This window comes from Arachis ipaensis, chromosome B1, assembly GCF_059453495.1.
Source record: "Arachis ipaensis isolate K30076 ecotype BB chromosome B1, ASM5945349v1, whole genome shotgun sequence".
In the NCBI taxonomy this organism is placed as follows: Eukaryota; Viridiplantae; Streptophyta; class Magnoliopsida; order Fabales; family Fabaceae; genus Arachis; species Arachis ipaensis.
The window spans coordinates 61,612,758-61,633,512 of NC_142436.1; the positions used below are offsets into that span (position 1 = coordinate 61,612,758).

The 20,755-nt window shown below is 41.3% G+C and overlaps 1 non-coding gene across 1 annotated transcript; it reads left to right on the plus strand.

The window, feature by feature from the left end:
* The first annotated feature begins 3,314 nt into the window (after positions 1-3,314).
* Positions 3,315-3,421, plus strand: LOC148576780 (small nucleolar RNA R71). Its single transcript, XR_015903974.1, has one exon. It is a non-coding gene; the product is annotated as a small nucleolar RNA R71 (small nucleolar RNA).
* Positions 3,422-20,755: the final 17,334 nt, after the last annotated feature.

The window sequence follows — 20,755 nt, forward strand, 5'->3', positions numbered from 1 at the left end:
GTAAATAAGGGGATACAAAAAGGACTCCCCAATGCAAAATAAAAAGCAATGCACATGGGATAAAAACAAGAATTGAAACATGAGCATGTGACATCAAAAGTGAAAAAATAGGGAAAATAGGTAAAGAAGCATTGTTTTACCAAGTATGTATGTTAGGTGAGATCTTAATCTAATTAAGGATTCACTTATTAGCTCACTTAGCCTTATACATATATCCTTACCCTTTGCCTTGACCCCATTACAACCTTAATTAAAGACCTCATGAGTTTTGGTATGACTATGTTCTATGATTGTTGATTGGTTAGACGAAAAACAAGGTTATAGAAGGAAAGAATAAAAAGAAGAATAGAGTGATTAACCCAATAAACACTGAGTGATTAGAGAGAAAACACAAAATCTAGTGAGGATTCAAAAGCTCATTAACATTTATCTCTGATTGTCTTGCAAGTTTTTTTTCTCTCATCTCATTTGCTTTATTATTTGAGGGTTAGCTATATATGTATATATATCTCCTTGAGAATGTGAAATAATTTGACTACATGTAGGCTTTATATATGAGTGGATGAATTAGAATTGCATAACTTATTAGGTAGATGCATTTAAATTAGGTTGCATTGCATGACATTCCATCACTTTAACCTTAGTTATTTACCTTGGATTTAGCATGAAGACATGCTAGTGTTTAAGTGTGGGGAGGTTGATAGACCCATATTTCATGAGTTCTTTTGTGCTTAATTAGAGTGATTTATACAATCCTTCACCTACTTATTCACATTAATTGCATGGTTTTACTTTCCCTTCCTTATTATGTGATGTAAATGAAAAACATGTTTTCTAAGCTTTAAAATTAATTATTTTAATTACCTTTATTTCCATTCGATGCCGTGATTAGTGTGTTGAGTAGTTTCAGATTTTCTAAAGGCAGAATGACTTAAAGGATGAAAAAGGAAACATACTAAAATGGAAGGAGAAAGCAAAACAGAGCTTTAAGGAAACTGGTACCCACGCGATTGCATGGATGACGCGATCGCGTGCCAAGCACGAATCAGCAGTGACGTGGCCGCATGACTGACGTGACCGCGCGCCTTAAGCAGAACGCACATGACGCGGTCGCATGACTGACGCGACCGCATGGCAAGGAAAAGCTCCGAATGACGCGACTGCGTGACCCACGCGGACGCGTGACAGAGGCCACGCACCAGAAATTACAGAATACGCCCCCAGCGAATTCTGAAGCCCTTTTTGGCCCAGATCCAAGTACAGACAGCATAGACCAGAGGTTATAAAGTGGAGGAATGCATCCATTCAGAGAGAGCTCGCCAATTTCTAGTTTTCATGATTTAGATTTAGTTTAGAGAGATTCTCTCTCTCTCTTAGGATTTAGGACTTCTTCTTGTTTTGGGAGTAACCCTGGATCCAGGTTTTAATGTTCTTTTATTTTAGTTTTACTTTTATCCCAACATTTGAATTGATTATTATAATTTGATTTATGAATTATTCCATGTTACAGATCTCTATTTGAATTAATGATATTTGAGGTATTTTCAGTTTATAATTGTTCTCTTTGATTTAAGTTGCCATTGCTTCCCATCTAAGGATACTTTCATTATTCTAGCAATTTACTTTTCCCCCTTTTGGTCTTGGTTAAGAATTTAGTAACTCAACAGTTATTAAACTCAACATAATTGATAATTGTTATTTTGCTAATTGAGCTGAACCTAAATAATCCCAACCTTTTCTTAGGAAATAATTAGGATTCAAAGGTCAAATTAATTAGTCCCTTGACTTTCCTTTGCCCTGGCAAGGGTTGACCAAGTGGAATTAAAATACAACTTTCATTATTGTTGAGAGGGATAACTAAGTTGGACTTCTAATTTCCCCTATCTTGCCAAAAGTTGTTTTACAGTTATTATTTAGTTTTAATTGCCATTTAATTCACTCGTCATTTAAATTACTTGCTTCTCACCTTCTAAACCCCGATTACAACCTTTATAACCAATAAAAAGAACATACTTCCTCGCAGTTCCTTGAGAAGACGACCCGAGGTTTGAATACTCGGTTAACAATTTTTAAAGGGTTTGTTACTTGTGACAACCAAAATGTTTGTACGAAGGGATTTTTGTCAGTTTAGAGACTATATCTACAACGCAACTGTTTTTATGACATTCTTTACTGGCAGAAATCCCGACGTCAGAGCTCTTTCAAGAACTTGGCGTAGAGTGGCATTTGTTCTATTGCTTCAGCAAAGGGTATGTTGATTTGCAGCTTCTTGAAGATTTCCAAGAATCTCAAAAACTGATTGTCATCTCCCTTCTTCTTTAGTTGCTGAGGGTATGGGACTCTTGGGATATCTGGTTTCAGCACTCCTTCCCCTTTTGTGAACTCAAATTCGGAACTTGAGCATCGTCCTGCTCTTCTTCCTCTTTATTTGAGTCCTTTTCTTGTGGTTTCTGGGGGTTTCCTTCAGTTCCTTCCCACTCCGAAGGGTGATAGCCTGACACTCCTCCCTTTTGGTTGAGTTAGTTTTACTGCGAAGGTTGTGGCTGGGAATTTGCTTGAGTAAATAGCCAATTTGTGTCTCAAGTTTCTTGATGGCAGCATCCTGATTCTGCATATTTGACTGCACTTCCTCTCTGAATGCTTTACTGTCCTGGATATCCTTGCATATGCCTTCAAGTAGATTTTCAATCCTTGAGATTCTTTCATCAAGTGATGATAAGTCAGGCAGAGAAGGGTTGTTTTGGCCTTGATAGGAATGTGGAGAGGTATTGTTATGGGGGTGTTGATATGGTCTAGATGTGAAGTATTGGGTGGCTGCATCGTTTGGATTTGGGTGTCTTTGATCACGGCTTTGGTCTTGTTGATTTCCCCACCCAAAGTTTGGGTAATTCCTCCATCCAGGGTTGTAGGTTTTGGAGTATGGATCATGGTTTTGCCTTGGTGAATTCCCAATGTAGTTAGCCTGCTCCTGGCTACCCTCTGCTTCTTCATTCACTCCTTCTTGGGTTGTTGACGAAGTGGAGATTGCTGCTACTTGGTTCCTCTCCATCTTCTTGGCGAGGTCAGCCAGCTGCTGGGTAATGAGCTTGTTTTGGGCCAGCAGAGCATCTACATTGTTTAGCTCCATTACTCCTCTTGTGTTCCCTCTTTCGGAAGCATAGAAGTAGTCGTTCTCTGCTACTGTTTCAATGACATCTATGGCTTCCTCAATAGTCTTCTTCTTGTTCAAAGATCCTCCAGATGAATGGTCTACGCCCTTCTTTGACTCATAAGACAGCCCTTCATAGAAAATGTGCAGCTGCACCCATTCATTGAACATATCTGGTGGGCACCTCCTTGTTAGGTCTTTAAACCTCTCCCATGCTTCATATAGAGTCTCACCATCTTGTTGCCTGAAAGTTTGGACCTCAGCTCTCAGCCTATTGATTCATTGAGGAGGGTAAAATCTTGCTAAGAATTTGTTCACCACGTCTTCCCAAGTTGTCAAGCTTTCCCTTGGGAAGGATTCTAGCCACTTGGCTGCCTTATTCCTGAGTGAGAATGGAAATAAGAGCAGTCTATAGGCGTCAGGATGAACACCATTAGACTTCACTGTGTCACATATTCTCAGGAAGGTGGTTAAATGTTGATTTGGGTCCTCTTGGACACTTCCTCTGAACGAACAGTTATTTTGCACAAGGGTGATGAGCTGTGGCTTCAGTTCAAAATTGTTGGCATGGATGGTTGGCTTTTGAATGCTACTTCCACAGTTTCCTGGGTTTGGATTGATATAAGAGCCTAAAACTCTTCTATCCTCCCCAGTATGATTTGCTCGACCTCTTCCGCCATGGTTGTGAGCTTCTTCTTCGTGATGATTTTCCATGTTTTCTTCCATGTTTGGTTCAAAGTATTCCTCAAAGTGTTCCTCCTCTTCTTCAGCACCAACTACACGTTTGTCTCTTGCCTCCCTCCTTAGTCTAAGGAAGGTTCTCTCAGGTTCAGAATTAAAGGAAGTTAACGCCCTGCTTCTTCTCCCTGTCATACAACCAACAAGTACAAGCAAAGAGAATAGGTGCAGAAAGTATATCTGTCAGAATTACTGTTAGTGTGAGTGATGCAATATATCAAACAGTTAGTGGGTTAGTGAGATGAATAGTAAATAACAAAGAAAAGGTGGGGGGAAAGGAAGAAATTAACTAAAACATGAAGTAAAGAACTCAAACAGAAATTTAAATCAAACAAAAATAAAATGCTCAATCTAGTTATCCTCCAATCTAATCATTGTTGATGCACAATCAATCCCCGGCAACGGCGCCATAAACTTGATGCACGGAAAACTTGTCTCATAACAAATTTCCTTCGGAAAGTGTACCAAATTTGTCGTCAAGTAAAAACTCACAATAGAGTGAGGTCGAATCCCGCAAGGATTGATTGATCAAGCAACTTTAATTAGAGGAATATTCTAGTTGAGCGAATCAGAAATTTAGTTGAGGATTGCAGAAAATTAGATGGCGGGAAAGTAAATGGCAGAAAGTAAATTGCAGAATCTTAAATGGGAATGGGGGAATTGCTTATAAATGTAAATGACAGAAATTAAAGAGAATGGGTAAGATCAGAAATGGGGAGTTCATTGGGCTTAGGAGATGTTGCATTCTCCGGATCAATCTCATTTACATCTCTTCCTCAATCAATGCACTCATTGATCTCCTTGGCAATCTTAAGTGATTGAATTACAATTTCTTGTAATTCAATCTCTCAAATCTTGATCAATAGCCAATTCCTTGGTCAATTGCTCATGAGAAAAGATGAAGTATGGTCACTGATTATACCACATGCATTTCCCAAATCAAGCATTGAGAGGATTATAGTCACGTATCAATCCAAACCCAATTTGGTCCAGCATGAGAAAGCATTTCTAGCTTGATCTCTTCATTCCTCGTCCAAGGTTCAGAAGAGATCCAAGTATGAATAGTTTCTTTTCCAAGATAACTACCCAATTGGATGAAGATCAAAAGCTTTCAAGTAAAATCAAGAGAAAAGATAGAAGAAGAATAATGAAAACTAGTATTGATCCATCAAATTACAACAGAGCTCCCTAACCCAATGAAAGGGGTTTAGTTGTTCATAGCTCTAGAAAGTGAAAACAAAGATGGAGAATACATAATGAAAACTAGAAGTGCAGAGAAAGTAAATACAGGGAGTAGTTCTATGCTATTTTCCAACTCCCAGAACTCCCTAAATAATTCAAAGCTACTCCTATATATACTACTCTTCTCATCTTCTAGTTTGTTCTTCAAGTCTTGGGCCTTTGGATCTTGAGTTTGAAGCAGTTCTCTTCTTCATTTGGGCTTGGCTTTACTTGCAGAGAGAAAGTGTGAAGTGGGCAGAGACTTTTACTTAGAACGTTAGGGGTGTTAACGTTTAGCGAAAATATGAGTTCGAGAACGTTAGTGACAATCAACTTTCTCACTAACATTTCCTAAGTAAAAGCCACGTTAACTTCAACGTTAGTGGCACAAACGTTGCCACTAACGTTGCCTCTAGGTCCTTCGCACACGTTATTGGGACTCAACTTTCCCAATAACGTTGAAAAGCCCCCTTTGCTCCTACGTTAGAGCCCACGTTAACTTAGTTAACATGGCTCTTTAACATGGGCTTGCCATCCTTCGAGAATGTTAGTGACACTCAATATTGTCACTAACGTTCCAATGTGCCCCCATGTCTCACGTTAGAGTCCACGTTAACTAGGTTAACGTGGCTCTTTAACGTGGCCATGCTTAGCCATCCCCAACGTTAGTGACAATGTTGAGTGTCACTAACGTTGGCTCATTATTTACTCATTCCACGTTAGCTTCCACGTTAACTAAGTTAACGTGGGAGTTAACGTGGCTCATAGTGGCTTGTGTGGTTCCTTCCAACATTAGTGACAATGTTGAGTGTTACTAACGTTGGCCATCACCTTCTTCTTTCACGTTAGCCTCCACGTTAACTAAGTTAACGTGGAAGTTAACGTGGCTCCTTGGGGTTGTGTGGTTGCTTCCAACGTTAGTGACAATGTTGGGTGTCACTAACGTTGTCGACCACCCTTTCCTCTTTTTGACGTTAGAGGCCACGTTAACTAAGTTAACGTGGACTCTAACGTGGCCACTTATGAGCATTGGCCAACGTTAGTGATAATGTTAAGTGTCACTAACGTTGGCTCAAATTCCCTTCTTCACATTAGAGTTCACGTTAACTTAGTTAACGTGACTCTTAACGTGGGTAATGATGGCTTCGAGAGCGTTATTGGCAGTCACTTTTCTCATTAACCTTGCAAGTTACCTCCAATTCCTTGCTTCCTTTGGTCCTGAAATCAAGCAATAGAGTGCATCAAAGTTGTAGTCCACGTCATGGGTAATGCAGCATACAATTTGTCACTAAATTCATGCAAAATCCTTATGAAATCATGTAAAATGCACAATGTATGCTTGAATCCAGGTGTAAGTGAATATCTACCCAAACTAAATTATTTCCTAAGAAAATGCATGAAACTACCTAAAAACAGTAAAAAAAAGGTCAGTGAAACTGGCCAAAATGCCCTAGCATCAAGTGGACAAGGCAAAAGTGGAAGTAATTGAAAAATTACCTCCACCATGCAATGTCAAAGCAATCAGAAGTTTTTTGGGACACGCTGGGTTCTATAGGAGGTTTATCAAAGTCTTTTCAAAGATTGCAAAACCCCTTAGCAACCTACTTGTCTCAAATACTCCCTTTGTTTTTGATAGAGAGTGCATGGTAGCCTTTGATGAACTTAAGAAGAAACTCTCCTCTGCACCTATTATAGCACCACCAAGCTGGGATCTTCCCTTTGAACTAATGTGTGATGCATTTGATTTTGCTGTTGGTGCTGTTCTAGGACAGAGGAAAGACAAGCTAGTACATGTTATTTACTATGCTAGCAAGGTCCTTAATGAGAATCAAAGGAACTATACCACCACAGAGAAAGAACTTTTAGCCATAGTTTTTGCTTTTGATAAGTTTAGATCATATCTCATTGGCTCAAAAGTAATTGTGTTCACTGATCATGCAGCACTCAAATACTTACTTACCAAACAAGAATCTAAGCCCAGACTAATAAGATGGATTCTGCTGCTCCAAGAATTTGATATTGAGATTAAAGATAGGAGCGGAGCAGAGAACAAGGTAGCTGACCACCTCTCAAGGATCCCACAAGAAGAAGAAATGCATCAAGTAGCAGTAAATAAAAGCTTTCCTGATGAACAATTGATGATGATTCGAGTAGCCCCTTGGTTTGCAGACATAGCTAACTTCAAGGCTGCTGGGGAACTACCAACTAACATCAATAAGCACATGAGGAGGAAGCTAATCAAGGATGCCAAACACTACATCTGGGATGACCCCTATTTGTTCAAAAAGTGTGCTGATGGAATCCTAAGAAGGTGTATACCCCATGAAGAAGGGCATGAAGTGTTATGGCAGTGCAATGGATCCACATATGGAGGTCACTTCAGTGGAGAAAGAACAGTAGCAAAAGTGCTTCAATCCGGATTTTACTGGCCAACAATGTTTAAGGATGCCAAGGAAATGGTGTCAAGGTGTGATGAATGCCAAAGAGCTAGTAATCTAACCAAGAGAAATGAGATGCCACAGCAATTTATACTAGAGCTGGAGCTATTTGATGTATGGGGGATTGACTTCATGGGATTCTTCCCAACCTCCTACTCAAATAGCTATATATTGGTGGCTGTTAATTATGTCTCAAGGAGGGTAGAAGCCATAGCCACTGCAACAAATGACAACAAAGTTGTGATAAGCTTCTTGAGAAGGAACATCTTCAGCAGATTTGGAGTTCCCAGAGCTCTCATTAGTGATGGAGGGACACACTTCTGTAACAAACAACTCGAGACACTCCTTCTCAGATACGGGGTCAAGCACAAAGTGACAACTCCATACCATCCACAGACCAACGGGCAAGCTGAAATTTCCATCAGAGAGCTAAAACGAATCCTTGAAAAAACTGTTGGAAGCTGGATGATGCACTATGGGCCTACATAACAGCCTATAAGATTCCTATTGGGATGTCTCCATACCAACTGGTATATTGTAAGGCTTGTCACTTACCAGTTGAACTTGAGCATAGAGCATTTTGGGCTCTAAAAATGTTAAACTATGATGAGCAAGCTGCTGGAGAAAAGAGATTAATACAACTCAATAAACTGGAGGAGTTTAGAAATCAAGCATATGAAAATGCAAAAATCTACAAAGAAAACACAAAAAGGTGGCATGACCAAAAGATAGCAAGAAGGGAGTTCACTAAAGGACAGAAGGTGCTACTCTACAACTCAAGACTCAAGTTCTTCCCTGGGAAACTTAAGTCTCGATGGTCATGTGGAGCTCATGGAGGACAAGACTCAGAGAACTTTTACTGTCAATGGCCATAGACTCAAACACTACTTGGGAGGCTCCTTAGAGGAGCAGAGAGTGAGCTACAAACTCAGCTAAAGATGAAGGAATGTCAAGCTAATGACAATAAAGAAGCGCTAGTTGGAAGGCACCCCAACACTTTATCCTTTTTGATTTATTGCTTTTCTTAGAAATAGTTTAAAATCGATTGCTTTAGATAGTTTAATTTTCAGTCTCACATTGATGTTACATTATCAAATTAGGATTAGTTTACAATTGTAGATTAGAAAGTTGATATTAGCTTTGGTAGCTAGATTTTCTTTACACTCTTTTATTTCTTTCTATTCTGGAATTGCAACTTGATGAAGGCATAACTAATGATGAGTGAATGGGCTGAGAACTAGCTAAATTGCTAAGTTTGGTGTGGCCTCTCACCCACTTAATCTAGGCTTACAAACAATTAATAGCTTGATTTTGAAGAGTAAGCCCAGAGATTAAGTTTGGTGTGGCCACCACCAAGGATCACCTAGCAGCCCAAGTCACCCAAATTGAAAGCACTTAATGTTTTGGGCAAGAATATGTACGTGGTTCAATGAGTTCAGAGGTATTGGAATCAAAAGAAAATGAAAAGATTGGTGTTACTCCATTCTTATGAACACATTAAATACACAATGATGAAACCAATTTATTAAGATGCCAAAGGATTAAGTTTGGTGTCCCAAGGGACACCCATCAGTTGCAATCCAAATCACTCTTGATGAGAAGGAATGTGAAGGGGTTCTCTTGTCATTACTAATGGGTTCAGTTTCAATTTCAGGAGAGAAGATGGGGCCCACATGGTAAAAACTCACAAAGCAAGGAAGCCAAAGTGTAGTTGCACTTTGGAACTCAACACATGCAGAAGACACTGTGAGAAAAGAGTTGGCGCCTCTTCCCACGCTAGGCGCCACTCCCCAAGTGGGAAAACATTTAACCCTTTTTATTTCCCACCTTTTGACCACACCATTCACCCCTTATAAAAGCCTCACCTCCCCAACTCCTCTCCCACTTCAAAACTCCAATCACACACGAAAAGCATACATACACCCCTCATCTTCCTTTCTCTTTTCACCTTCTACTATCTCTCTTCCCCTACTTTCTTTCTTTTTTTTTCTTGATTGGGACAATCAAGTCCTAAGTTTGGTGTTGGAGCAAAACCTTGTTTTGCTTTCTTTTTCTTGCAACCCCCATTTTTTTCAGAACCTCAAACACACTCTCTCAACCTAATGGTACCACCAAAAAGCTCAGCCTCAAAGAAAAGAAAACCAAGAAACCAACCTCTGGATCCTCAAGCTCTTTCAATGACTACAAGTTCCTCTCCGCATTCAACCAAAATCAATTCTATAGTTGGGTGAATGAGAGGGAGATCATTCCAGAAGTTGGGTTTCAACTAGGGAGGAATGAGCATCTTGAGATCAACATTGAGATCAACAATAGGGGTTGGTCACTCCTATGCAACCTACCAAGGAAGGTGGTAGAGAGCCTAGCGAGGGAATTTTATGCTAATGCTGTACCTCAACCAGGACAACACTATAGCTACATTAGCTAAGTAAGGGGGAAGTCCATTGACTATAGCCCCTTTAGCATAGAAAAGATGCTAATGGTGAAGGGGACAAGCTCCACCGGAGCTATGAAGAAAGAATGAAGCAGGAAGACCCTGGGTTTGATGAGATCTTGAATGAAATCTATGTGCTGAATGTGCGTTGGATAAATGATAAGGATGGGATACCCAACCAATTGAGGAGAAGAGATTTGAGCCCCCAAGCTAGAGGGTGGCTAGAATTTGTGAGGAGGTCTCTAATCCCCATATCCAACGTGAGAATGTCAACGTGGAAGGTGAGAATGTCATGAAAGGTGACCAAGGAGAGAGCGGTGCTCATCTACAGTATCATGAAAGGTGAGAATGTCAACGTGGAAGAGATGATTGCCAACAACATCAACAAAGTGCTGAAAAGCACCAGTAACAACACAAGGTTGGCATTCCCCAGCATTATACAGAGGCTATGTGATGAGGCTGGAGTTGAAAAGATCATTGATGAGGTGCTTGTGAAGCAAGACAAAATCATAACTGCCAAGAAGATGGCCAAAGTGGTAGCTGTTAACCCACTTCAAAGGGCTAAAGAACAAAGAGCTCATGCTCATGGACCACAACAACAACAAGAAGAGGAAGAGGCAGAAGAGCAACCTCACTTCATGGCACTTCAACCACCACCACACTACCAATATCAACAATTTTCAGAAGGATTCAACTGGGAACAATTGCAAGGAGATGTACACCAAATGAAGGGAGACCTACACCACTTGAGTGAAGATGTCAATCAACTCAAAGAAACTCAACAACAATAATGGAGCCAAGTCAACCAAAATATTCAGCAACTCCAAGGGCATTTTGAGAACCTCAAGGAGCATCAAGAACAATTTCACTGGGGAGAGGTGCGAAGTGCACTGGATAAAATAGTAGAGCAAGCTAAATGGCAACAGAGGAACTTGGCCGAATTCAGAAATCTCTATGATGCCAGAACCATATCCATGAGGCAGTATGACATCAATACACAAGCGAAACTGAATCACTTGTGTAACGCCGTGGCCGCTCTAAACCCAGGATACCCAACCTTCATGCAAGGAATGGAAGAGCTAAGTGTAAGACAAGAGGAAATCCTAGCCAAACATAAGGAGGATGAAAGGAATTATATGAGGAGGGCAGGATTTTGGAAGCCCAAGGATGCCAAAGCACAAGAAGGTTCCTCCAAGCCAGATGAAGGTGGCTCCTCCCCTTCCAAGAAGAAGGACAAAGGGAAGAGGCCAATGAACTAAAGATGAAGCTGCTCAAGGTTGTTGAGTCCCATGGTTGACAGTTTCTAATTTCTGAAATCCTATTTTAAACTTTTGTTTGTTTTACTTTTTGAATAAATAATCATGCTAGGATAGTTTATGTTTTATGCTCAGTTTTAATTCATGTTTGAAATCTTTATGAGTCTTTTAAGTTTACAAGAAAGAAAATGCCATCTATTTCAAGTCTTCATTTCAACATAAATAAAAGTAGAGCTTGTCTCCATAAGAGTTACTGTGAGTTATGCAAAAATAATAAGAGAGACCAAGGCCAAGAGAGATAATCAAACAAACTAAGAAATAAGAAACTAAGTGTAGAACCTTGGATGAACTAAAAAGAAAATGAGTCATGGAGGGCAACTAGTCCTAGAAGGTATAACAAGGGAAGGTTAAGGGGTGTTCCTTGAATATCCATAGAACCAAGAGGTAGTAAGCAATAAAGGCCCAAGGCTCTGAGCATCAACTACTGGGATGGAAAAAGAAACATTAAAAAGCTCAAAAAGAATTAAAGATCTTAGTAGATGCTTGTGGTGAAGATGTGTCAAGAAGAGACCTGGGCAAGTAAATTCTTAGGGGTGTCTCAACACCTAGTACCCTAAAACCAACTGGTTTGAGAGTGCTAATTGAAAGCCTAATTAAAGGGTTGTCTTGAGACGAAACACTTAGAGTCGTGGTCAAGAAAGCAAAACAACCCTTGCTACTTCAAGGTGACAATCAATAGAAAGGACCCCTAAAGCCTTTACCTGAAAGAACCCTCAAGGATCCAAGAGCTTTTCATGACATTAAAACATTCACACATGAGTTGAACACTTAGTTTTACTCTTAGTTGTATTGCAATCATTCAAAGCCAAGGCCTCAAGTTATAAAGGCTTACTCACATTGATTTGCTTGGGACAAGCAAAGCTTAAGTTTGGTGTTGTGATGACTTGCATCATCTACCCTTCTTTCTTGCATAAAGAAGACCATAAAAAAGTATAAATATCATTTGATCAGTACAATTCATGCATTATTTGATGAATATTATGGTACACTACTTTGAGATGAGTTGTGCTGAATTTCAGGTGAAAAAGGCATCAAAAATGGGTAGAAGACAAACAAGAAGCTGGGCGTGTGAAACTGGCATGCCACTTGGGAGCAAATGACACAAAAATGCACTGGCGTGGCACGCCAGGAGCTAGGCGTGGCACGCCAGTACTAAATTCCAGAGGGGAAGTCCAAGAATGCATGTGGGCATGGCACGCCAGGGACTGGGCGTGGCACGCTAGTACAAAGTTCCAGAGAGCAACAATACAGGACACAAAAGGGGCGTGGCACGCCAGGTTGGGCGTGGCACGCCTAACCCACCATTCCAAGAAGAACCTCCACTATGGCGTGCCACTTGGTATCGAAGGCGTGGCACGCCAGCTCCAAGAAGTCACTTGGGCGTGCCACTTAAGAGCCCAGGCGTGGCACGCCAAGCTTGAAGAGTTCACAAATCCATGGGCGTGCCACTTGAACAGCATGGCGTGGCACGCTGGTACAATAATCCAGAGAAGGGGCTGAAGGCAATTGAAGACCGGGTGTGCCACTTGGTATCGAATGCGTGGCACGCCAACCCAAGCATATCACTATGGCATGCCACTTGAAGGCTGAGGCGTGGCACGCCAACTACTAGAACCAAGGCAAGATCATGGGCGTGGCACGCCAGCCCTTAGGCATGGCACGCTGGTATAAGTTTCCAGAGAAGATGAAGGAGGCCAATTACATGGGGCGTGCCACTTGGTATCGAAGGCGTGGCACGCCACTCACTATTCTTCACTTAGGCGTGCCACTTGAATCCCAGGCGTGGCACGCCAAACAGAGGAACCACTCACTCACAAAGGGGCGTGGCACGCCAGACCCTGGGAGTGCCATGCTAGGGCAACTTTCTAGAGAAGCTTAGCCAAGCATAGAGCAAGGGCTTGGCACTCCAGACCCTGGGCGTGCCACGCTAGTTCAAGTTCCTAGAGACAAAGAGAAAGGGAAAAAGGCTAGGGCGTGCCACTTGAGCTTGAAGGCGTGGCACGCCAAGGTTGTTAGAAAGACGAGCGTGCCACTTGAAGGGCTGGGCGTGGCATACCAAGCTAAAATTAAAGAGCACGTGACACGCCACTAGAGCACCAATCACACGCCAGCTGGGAGGTCACACTTATTGAGCTTCTTTTCCCTCCAAAATGTAATTTCCCTTTTTCACTTTTGTAATGCTTTTATTTTACTAGGAGTAGTATAAATACCCCCCAAGGAGTACTGAAGAAGGGGGTTAAGCAGTTAGTTTTAGATCCACTTTTACACTTCACTTTTGAGTACTTTTTGAGCTATGAGTAGCTAATTTCCCTCTCATTGAGAGAGGGAGCTCTGTTGTACTTGATGGATTGATAATAGTGAAATTCTTCTTCTCTTCATCTTTTCTTTGATTTGATAGAAGGAATTTCGTTCTTAATGCTTAGTGTTCAATTATCTTGGAAAAGAGATTGAATGCAATTGGGTTTCCTGGGAACCTTGGGAAAGGAAACATGAAACCATGCTTGAAATTCCTTCTCACACTTGAGTAAAATCTGGGTTTTGGTGTTTGGATATGTGACATATAATCCTCCCTCTACTTGGACCTATAATGGTGTGTGGTATAATTAGGGACCAAGCATATCTCTTTTCATGAGCAATTAGACCAAGGAATTGGCTATTGATCAAGATCTGAGAGATTGAGTCACCAAGGGATTGGGGCTCAATCAATCATGATTGCCAAGAAGTCAATGAGTTGCATGATTGAAGATGATATAAGCTAGATTTGATCCAAAGAGACAATATCTCCTGATCTCAATTAATTTCCCCATTCTTATCTACCCTTCTCTCTTTATAGCTTAATTTTATATTCAGCAATTCCCCATTCCCATTTACATTCAAGTCATTTATGATTCTGCACTTTATATTCTGGCATTTCCATTTCTGCACTTTATTATTTTTCTTTATATTCTAGCCATTTACATTTATGTCATTTACAATTCTGCACTTCACAATCTTATTGATCCGCTTGACTAATTCATCAATTAAATAAAGCTTCTCGAATTTGCCAATCTCTGTGGATACGATCCCACTCCACTGTGGGTTATTACTTGACGATAATTTTGGTGCGCTTGCCAAAAGAACTAATTCACCAATTTTTGAATGGGGGTGTGAATTGGATTCCTCAGGAACCCAAATCGAACTTTCCCTCAAATTTAGGTTCCCTGCTTCAAACAATCAAGCCAAATACGAGGCGCTACTAGCCGGTTTGAAGCTGGCTAAGGAGGTTGGAGCTCAAAAGCTTATCATCTTCAGCGACTCACAAGTAGTCACCTCACAAATAGTAGGGAGCTACTAAGCCAAGGATCCCACCATGAAAAAGTACTAGGACAAAACCAGGAAACAGCTCAGACAACTTGGGGAATATGAGGCCCGCCATTAACCTCGGGAACAGAATGCTCGAGCTGATGCACTCTCAAAACTAGCCAGCACCAAACCAGGAGGCAACAATAGAAGCCTCATCCAGGAAATGCTGCAGAACCCATCAATCTCGAAAAAAGAAAAAGTCCTAGCCATAACAGGTCTGGATCAAGGATGGATGACTCCTATAATTAACTACCTCAAAACAGAAACACTCCCTACAGATAAGAAGGAGGCAAAGAGGTTAAAACGGGAGGCACAATACTACACCATCATAAATAATACCCTATACAAGAGAGGGATTTCAACACCATTGTTAAAATGTGTGCCGACTTCCAACACAAAGGAGGTTTTAGAAGAAGCACACAGTGGCATCAGTGGCAATCATCTCGGAGCACAGGCTCTTACCAAAAAAGTACTCTGGGCCGGATTCTATTGGCCAACTCTACAAAAAGAAGCAACAGAATTTGTAAAGACGTGTCCACCATGTCAGTAACATGCCAACTTTTACATCGCCCCGCCAGAGGAGCTCATCAGCATAACCTCACCCTAGCCATTCGCAAAATGGGGACTCGATCTTCTCGGTCCCTTCCCTCAAGGATCGGGACAAGTCAAATTCCTCATAGTAGGGATAGACTATTTCACAAAATGGATCGAGGCTGAACCCCTAGCTAACGCCACTACTCAAAGAAGTCAAAAATTCCTATATAGAAATATTGTCACAAGATTTGGGGTTCCATACTCCATAACCACAGACAATGGCACTCAATTTATAGATGCAGGCTTCAAAAAATTGGTGGCCGATCTGAACATAAAACACCAATTCACATCTGTAGAACATCCCCAGGCCAATGGACAAGCAGAAGCTGCTAACAAAGTCATATTAGCCGGGCTAAAACGGAGATTACATGATGCAAAGGGAGCCTGGGCCGAAGAGATCCCACAAGTCCTATGGACATATCGGACAACTCCACACTCCACCACAAAAGAATCACCTTTCCGATTAGCGTACGGAATGGAGGCAATGATCCCGGTGGAGGTGAAAGAAGGGTCGCCCAGAGTGATCCACTATAGTGAAGAGGCTAACTCCCAACTTCAAAGGAAAGACCTCGACATACTTCCAGAAATCCGAGAAAGAGCTCGGATCAGGGAAGAGGCATTAAAACGTCGAATGGTTTCAAGATACAATCAAAAGGTAGTGCCGCGAGGTTTTGCCAAGAACGACCTCATCCTAATCCGAAATGATATCGGAACAACTCGACCTGGAGAAGGAAAGCTGGCAGCAAACTGGAAAGGACCCTACCGAGTCATAGAAGTACTTGGAAAGGGCTACTACAGGCTGTCCGAACTCGAAGGGGGAGAGCTTCTAAGGTCATGGCACGCCTGCAACCTAAGAAGTTATTATTGTTAAAGGTAATAAAGATCTTAGGATAAGGTGCACTCTTTTTCCAGAAAAGGTTTTTTAATGAGGCACCAAGCCAAGATCTACAAACTGCCCAACTTAGACGGGAAAACACCCACATGTATATATCGGTATATTTTCTATCTTGAATAAAGTTTTTTCAGATTCTCTACAAATCCTCTTTACCAAGACGCATTAATCTGAAACGCAAAATTCATCGCCGATTATAAAACTACAGATCGGCAAAAAGTGAAAATTAAACTCACTGTTCGATCAGGATAAAGACCAACAAAGATGAAAACCGAATTCATCAAAGGTCGACCAAACCGAGGATTAAACCTAATTTCTACAAAATCGGCAAAGATGAAAGTGACAAAAACAGATTAAATGCAAGAAGTTATCGAAAGTGACCCATAGGAAAGGACCTGACGAGGTCTTCAATAAAATGGGTTGCTAAAAAATAACTTAAAAGATGGACCGACATGAAGAAGTCGGACCAGTCGACCATAACTACAAAGTTATAAAAAGTAAATCCCTAGAAAGAGGCCTGGCCAGCCCTAAAAAAGAGGATTACTAGAAATAACTTAGAAGGGACCGACACAATAAAGTCGGCCTCCCATAAACCACAAAAGTTATAAAAGTAATTCATAAAAGAGATTTGACAAAAGTTCCAAAATGGATTACTAAAAATAACTTAGAAGGGACCGACACAATAAAGTCGGCCTCCCATAAACCATAAAAGTTATAAAAGTAATCCATAAAAGTGATCTGACAAAAGATCCAAAATGGATTACTAAAAATACCTTAGAATGGACCAACACAATAAAGTCAGCCTCCCCCAAACTACAAAAAGTTATAAAAAGTAATCCATAAGAAGAGACCTAACAAAGGTCCAAATAATATGGATTACTAAAAATAACTTAGAAGGGACCGACATGATGAAGTCGTCCCAAAGAAATCACACAAGTTATGAAAAGTAATCCATAGAAAAGACCTAACAAAGGTCCAAACAAAATGGATTACTAGAAATAACTTCAGGCCGAAATGAAGAAGTCGGCCGACAGAAGGCATACAAGTTGGACCCAGAAATCCACGACCTCAAAAGAATCAAGCTACAAGTATGAAAGTACGAAGGCAATCAAAAGAGGTCGGACAACAAGGCTCCAACACTCCCAAGAACCTAGAAGGTGTCAGATAGGTGCAGACAAGCAAATCACAAAAGAAACAAGGTTATAATAATAATAAGACTCAAGAGGCCACCTGAAGTCGACCCAAAAGCCAGAAAAACTACATTGTTTTTTCCAAAAATAAAGTTGCTAACAGAAAAGCAACTAAGAGTATCCAGCAGTCAGAAACCACAAATTACAAAATAAAAAGAGTTCAAAGCCCACAGGCCGAGCTATATACAAAACATCCAAAATAATCATAGAGGACCCAAGGACTCCCCAGTAGCAGCATCCTGAGGTGAAGGAGGACGAGTCTGGAGGGGTACTGCATCCACCGTTCCATCATCCCGGTTCAGGATCTGGACGTCAGGATCAGACTCAGGTTGACCGACTTCAGCTGCCAGAGTTGAGGAAGGCGGGGCAACAGAGACTTTGACAGTAGGCACAGGAGGCGGCTCGACATCATCATCACCATCAAGGTCATCAGGGACAATCTTACCATCTTTTACAATGTTGTCCAAGCTGAAAAGAGTAAGATCAAGCTTGGGCATAAGAACTTGAACTTGTTCCTTTAAATTCTCATAAGCAGCATTTACACTTCCCACAAGATGACCTTGAAGCTCAGCATAGTCAGCTCGGACAGACTCCAAACTCTCCCTGAGACCCATCATCTCCCTATAAGTTGTAACATAGCTCTCCTTATGCTTCAACGCCGTGTCCTCGGATAACTTTGCAGAAGCCGCAAAGGCTATAGCCCGAGTCTTCTCACCCTCCAACTCCTTCTCCAATCCGGCCACTTTCACCTCGAGCTCCTCCTTCAAACCCTTAATCCGCTCAAACTCTGACTTGGCCTCCTCCATAAAAGCCTTTGTTGCATGGATAGGAAGATCTTGGGCAGTTCGATATAGAGTTGTTCCCATATATGCCATCTTGATGCTGCTCCGAGTAATAAAATCCAAATAACGAAGAAGAGAGACATCGTCAGTAGGAATAACACCACAAGGAGCAATTTGCTGGTCAACAAACCCAACAGCATCAAAATCAGGAGCATCTAGATTGAAGGGCTCAATAGTCTGAGGTCTTTTTGAAGGAAGAACGGCAGTAGGAGAAGAGGTAGCAGCAGAAGCCTGGGGAGGGTCGGTCAAATGAACTCGAGGGGTAGGAATCATCCTCCTCGGTCCAGGAGAGCTCGGCACGAGTTGTTTAAGAGGAACACGAGAAGACCCTTCCCCAGCCACCTTGGCCAAGATGTTTTGGGCCGTTGTAGCCTTCCTCGCTTTTTTAAAGGCTTTCATAGAGTCATTATTCTTAGCCATCTCTGAAAAAAGAAAATCAACCAAAAAATAGGTCACAGACTGGGAAGAAAGGAAGCAAAGTGAAACAGAGCAAAAATAAGTCAATCAAATACCCAACATAGTTTGGACAAGGGAGGGGTCTCCCAGAAATCTCTTAGTATCGAGATGGGGAGGTTCCCCCCAAATATCTTCCAAAACATTCACAAAAGCCTGCTCGACCTCGTCAAGCATCTCCCACGTGTATCGAGATACCACAACATTCTTTTGCCAACACAAGGGAAAGGCAGGTTCATTATTTGATTCCAAGAAAAATGGTCGAGCTCCTTCAATAGCTCAGACCTTAAAAAAGTAATTCTTAAAATCCCTAAAGGACTTGTCATACATAGCAAACACTTTGTGTCCCTGGGCAGATCGAAAGGAAATCTAAGAAGCTTTCTTTTTTGAGGAAATCACGGGCTTAGTCAAAATAAAAAGATAAAGCAAGAGAGTTTGAGAAGGTGTGACATTCAACTCTTGGCAAAGCAACTGAAAGATCTTGATAAAACCCCAGGAGTTCGGATGGAGTTGAGATGGAGCTACGTTACACGACCACAACAAGTCAGTCTCAAAGGAAGTAAAAGGAAAAGTAATGTTCAGCTGGCTGAAAAAATAGTCATAAGCGTAAAAGAAGGGACGTTCCCCCTGGGTCAGAGCAGGAAAGCAAACCCTTTCATCAGAATCAGGTGCTACCAATTCATAGTTCTTTTCCTGATCTTTATTCCTACAGATTTGATGATGTTTTCTAAGCTCTGTGCAGAATTCAAAATTAACTACAGAGACGCACATCAAGACGAGGGAGTCTAGCCAATCAGACATGCCCTCGGGGACTTTGGAGGAGGTCTCGACAATATTTTTGCGAGAAGACATGGTCAACTAATCCTACAGCAAAGAAAAAAGAGAAGAATTACTAAATAAACAGCTCGGACAAAACAGATATAACTCGATCTAAGGCACACATGACAAAAGGAAATCCCAGGACACAACCCACTAGTCCAAGGGCATCCTTTCGAGGCAATAACAGAGCGACAAAGCAAGATCTACAAAGATATCTCAGCAAGAAAAATAAACCTTCTTTTAGTCAAAACGTCGAGAAGAAAATTACAAATCAAATAAGTCATCAAAAATAGCCACCTTTCAAACTACAGTTTCAGTCTATCAGCAAAAGGAACTACCAGCAGCAAATTTTTGCCAAGAGAAAATCATCAAAGACGCAACCCTTTTTCAAAATCAAACAAGCTATTATCCCAAGAAGCTCCAAAATCAAAAAATACAGAAACAGAAAATAACATGCAAAGCCCTAAAAGCTTCAACCATCAGGAAAGGCGAAAAGGTTCATACAAAAAGACGAAAGAAAATTCCAGAACACACATTACAACAACAATAAGACACATCAAAAGCAGAAATATCCAAACTTTCTCCAAGATTAGGCAAATGTAAAGAAAGCGACAAAAAAGGAAGAGAAAGTACTAACCTGTAAAGAGGAAGAAGAGACAAGCGTGAGGAAAAGGTTCGGAGGAAACGGCAGCAACGAAGCACCCTTGCGTCAAAGTGAACAGAAGGAAAAAAGCACCTCAAAGCAAAAATGACGAAATGCAAAGAGATGAGAGAAACAAAAAGCAAAGCAAAAGCGAAAGGTTCGGAAGCAAAAGAAACTGAAAAGAAGGATTCGAAAAAACAAGAAAAAAGAGGGAAATGGCAAAAGAGAAATTAATGAGCATTTAAAAATCTCACACGTTCCCAAGACAAGAGTGCAAATGCAAAGCGCGCACTTTCAAACTAAAAAAAAAAGCAAAGGAAAATGCTTCACATTCAAAAAGCTTCAGCAGAAATCGACCAAAGTGCTCGAGCTCGGCTTTACCAGAGAAGGATTGAAGTTCTAAAGATTAAAGGACTCGACCTCAAAAGGAAGGCCGTACTTGAGCAGGGGCACTGTTCATACCCTGGGTGGAGCTCTCCGACCCGGGTTGTTTAGCGACAAGTCGACCGACCTCTTCAGGTCAGGACTATCTGACCTCTTCTCAAAGAGCTCGGCCAAATCACCAGGAAAGCCCAAAAGGGGCCCAAACAGAGGAACACGACCCAAACCTAAAGGCAATCCAAGCCTATAGAGATAAGGGCGGTTCCCTTGAAGATAAGATGACTTCACTCGAAGATAAGATAAGATA